We start from the raw sequence: 5000 nt of genomic DNA, 5'->3' as shown, positions 1-5000 counted from the left end.
GCGTCCCAGCAATGAAAAATAAAACATTTGAATGTTTAAATAAAGAAAATGTCTCCAGACTGCTAATTACTCTAGAGTCTAGAACGTCTATTTGAGAAACATTTCCTCATTTCTTTTAAGGAATTTCCACCATATCTCAATTTACATTTTCGAGAAGAGACCAGATGGCTGGATGGTAGCCTGGAGAGTCCAGTTTTTTGTTTGTTTTATTTTTTTTTTAGATTATGGAAAACAAGTAATTTTAGATTATAAAAGGAAAAGTCATTATATTCTAAGCGACCTATGATATACCTATGGTAGAAATTGCAATTATAAATACAGTATATGTTAAGTGAAAAATTATTCATGTAAATATACTATGATGTGTATATATATATATATATATATATATATATATATATATATATATATATACTATATATATATATATATATATATATACATATATATATATATATATATATATAGTATATATATACTTAATTGTAAGAGTTGTAAATGTGTATTTCCTAATAAAAACCTTTTTCTTAAACAACAGTTGCCTACTTGTCAATATTCCAAAAAAAAGAGGGGGGGGGGGCGGGTTTCTAGGAAATGGAAAACCTATATTAGTTAAATTAAGCACTGGAGAACTGGAACATTCTTATAATTATGAAATACATTTATTCATTGCATATTTAACCAAACATACATTTCTTTAAAGGCATGTGTATATTAGCTAGGTTTTCTCATTTTTCTTAAATTTCTGATTTTAACCTTCTGTATAGTCATCCAGAGAGAAGTCTCTGTAGAGCCAACAGTTTGCCTCACATGGTTTACTGTAGGTATTACTTAAAATGTCTTTCCAGAGTTTCTTCTCATGGAGTTTCCTTACTGGATTACTTTCCCTATAGGAGCCATGATTTTATAGCAGTCTGATTTTCTAAGGGTTGTAGCATGGCTACAATAATTTTAGGCTGTTATGCCTTATTGGAGACGTCACTGCCTGGTGATCTCCCGAACTGGGGTTCGAGTCCTGCTCAAGGTCGAAAGTTTCTTTAAGTGTCTGCAACCTCACCATCCTTATGAGCTAATGAGACGGGCGGGGGCGGGGGGGGGGGAGGAGCATATAGGTCTACCTGTTGAGTGATCAGCAGCCATTGCCTGGCCCTCCCTGGGCCTAGCTTGGGTGGAGAGAGGGCTTTGGCACTGATCTGTATATATGGCCAGTATCCAAAGCATTGTGCTGCTTGCTAAGGAAATATCACTGTCCCTTGACTCTGTCATTCATGAGTAGCTTTTAAACATTTAAACAACGACAATATGATCAGTGCCCAGGACCCCTCTCCATCCATGCTAGGACCAGGGAGGGCCAGACAATAGCTGCTGATGATTCAGTAGGTAGACCTATAGGTTCCCCAATCCCACCATCACTAGATCACAAGGATGGTGAGGTTGCAGACACTACAAGCAATTATCGAGCTTGAGCGGGGCTCGAACATTCCGACAAGCAGGGACGTTTCCAACAGGCTGCCAAAACCAATAGATATATTTTTTCAATAATGCTGACGTCAGCCGGGAAGTTACATTCAATATACTATACAGTAGTAAGATTCTAGTTGTCTTTTTGTGTCGCTTTAGTATCAAACCTTAAAATCATTGTCTTAATTTTGGAAACCACTGGAAAAAGTTGAATGTAATTTGGGTTGTAGTAACGTATTGGAAACATCCCTGCCTGGTGATCTGTTGTACGGGAGTTCGAGACCTACTCAAGTCGATAGTTTCTCCAATAATGTCTTCAACTTCCCCATCCTTGTAAGCTAAGGATGGCAGGTTTGAGTGAGCCTATAAGTCTTCCAGCTGAATCATCTGCAGCCATTGCCTGTCCCTCCCTGGTCCTGGAGAGACGCTTGGGTTCTAATCATATGTATAAAAGGTCAGTTTTTAGGACACTGTCTTTCTCCCTGGCCTCTGCCATTCATGAGTGACCTTTAAACCTTCAAACTATATAGACTATCAATTGTTTAATACATACTGGTGTTGGATGAATTCTCTTGCTATGCAAATGATAAAAAACATAAACACACAAAGCCAGTAATGCGAATAGAGCGCTTTGTCTAACAAGAACAATACTGCAGCCACGGATACCAAAAGCAGATTTCATACTGACATTGTTTGAACTAAATAATACCCTCTTGAAAAACCAAGTCATTCTATTATTGTTTATTATCCGTTTACTTGCTATCGAACTCTTTATTCTATAGAATTAAATTAAAATACCATATATAAGGCTATTTCATAAATAAATATATTCCTTTCTATTGAAAGGGTCTCAGAGATATTCTACTGGTCTGTGCGAGTGGGATGTTAGGTTGTAACTGAGAGGCGAAAAATGATTGATGGTGATCGCTCACAGCAAACCAACCTAGTGTGGATGGCCCTGACTAGTACAGCTTTACTGATGATGGCGATATACAAACCCTTTCACCACGTTAAGGTATCCCCACTCAGGAAGGATATACTGTGTGTGTATATATACAGTTTATATATATACTATATATATAAGTATATATATATATATATATATATATATATATATATATATATATATATACATACAACTGGCTGCCAAATAAAAATCTTTCGCCGCGTTAAAGAATCCCTATTTTAAAAAGGATATACCGTATATATATATATATATATATATATATATATATATATATATATATATATATATACACAAACACACAATAACCATATTCCCTACATGAAATAACACCAAGTAAGACCCGAACCAAACATCCTAAAATACACTGAAAGCAAACCCCTTTCAAAACACACTGCTGCAGATGCACCACTACCCCCCTCCCCAACACCTCCCTAGCAACCCCCCCACCCACCCACCCACGTCCTCCCCCTACCCAAACACCCACCTTCAGGCCTCCAGACATCGATTTGGGCACCTAATTAAGAGAAACCAATGCATAATGCATACAAACTCCCTAATTAATACCGCTGTGCCGCTGGGCGAATTATGTTTAATTCGCGTTTGCTTTAAGTATTCAGGAGCTGACAACGTGTGTATATTCGCTGGGGATGAAAAGAACTTGAAGAGGAAGAAGGGAAGTGTGCGTTAAGAGCGGTTTTTTTTTTTTTTTTTTTTGTGATTGTTGTGTAGTACATGCATTCAGTCGGGGAATATCATATGTATATTCATTTATATATATATATATATATATATATATATATATATATATATATATATATATATATATATATATATATATATATATATAATGTATATATATAAATATATAAAATATAAGTACTGTATTCTATTTGTTTCGCTTCTTCCATTTTTCTCGTTAACGTAAGCATACAATAAGCTCGCATATATATATATATATATATATATATATATATATATATATATATATATATATATATATTAATATATTTAGCCTATATCTATATATATACATATACAGTATGTATATATATATATATATATATATATATATATATATATATATATTTATATTTATATATATATATATATATATATATATATATATATATATATATATATATATATATATTCCAATAACATATCTCAGGAATGGTAATTCACATGATTCTTAATCCTTTGCTTCTACAAAGAACGGATTCCAAGAATTTCAATTACAATCATACCCCTAATGTGTTCGAATGAAGGAGATTATAAAGATTCAATCTTTTCCTCATATAGAAAACGAATCTAATTATGGCAAGTTGTTTATTATTATTATTATTATAATTATTATTATTATTATTATTATTATTATTATTATTATTATTATCATTATTTATTAATTAATTAATTATTATCATTACTTGCTACGCTACAACCCTAGTTGGAAAAGCCGGATGCTATAAGCCCAGGGGCTCCAACAGGGAAAATAGCCCAGTGTGGAAAGGAAACCAGGAAAAATCAAATATTTCAAGAAGAGTAACATTGAAATAAATATTTCCTATATAAACTATAAAAAACTATAACAAATCAAGAGGATGAGAAATAAGATAGAATTGTGTGCCGGCGTGTCCCCACAAGCAAGAGAACTCTAACCCAAGACAGTGGAAGACCATGGTACAGAGGCTATTTTATATATATATATATATTTCTTTTTATTTATTTGTTATCTTTAAAATAAATATTTTTTCTACGCAAATTTAATCTAGTCAGCTCTGTGAGAGTTGACCTTGACTCATTGTGCTGATTAGTCTCCTACATTTTCATAATAATAAACTCCACTATAATTTTTGTTTACAAAAAAAATGAGATATTTCGTGACTTACACCCTTGCTTGGGGGTACACTCGAGCACGCTATTCTATCTTACTTCTCTTCCTCTTATTATTTTCAAAGTTTTTATAGTTTGTAATATGAAAGATATATTTTAATGTTATTGTTCTTATTTTATTTGAAATGTTCATAATTTCTCTTGTAATTTATCTATTTCCTTGTTTCCTTTCCTCACTGGGTTATTCTTCCCCGTTGGAGCCCTTGGCCTTATAACACCATGCTTTTCCACCTAGGGTTGTAGCTTAACTTGAAATAATAATAATAATAATAATAATAATAATAATAATAATAATAATAATAATAATAATAACAACAACAACAACATATATTTAATTTTCCCAACATCCTAAATAAGGGCTATTAAGAATGCCAACGACCCAAGTGTTCATAGGTTTAAAGGCCGCTCATGAATGACAGAAGCAAGGGACAGTGACATTGCCCTAGCAAGCAGGACAATGCCCAAGACTTTTACCCTTTATACCGTACATATGATCAGCGTCCAAGCTCCTCTCCACCCAAGCTAAGACCAAGGAGGGTCAGGCAATGAATACTGATGACTCAAAAGGTATACCTATACACACAAGGATAGTGAGGTTGCAGCGACCAAACGGACTAACGAGCTTGAGCGGGACTCGAACCCCAGTCTGGCGATCAGCATATAGAGACGTTACCAATAAGCC

The sequence above is a fragment of the Palaemon carinicauda genome, chromosome 17, assembly GCF_036898095.1.
Source record: "Palaemon carinicauda isolate YSFRI2023 chromosome 17, ASM3689809v2, whole genome shotgun sequence".
NCBI lineage: Eukaryota > Metazoa > Arthropoda > Malacostraca > Decapoda > Palaemonidae > Palaemon > Palaemon carinicauda.
Note: the sequence above shows the minus strand (reverse complement) of the source record.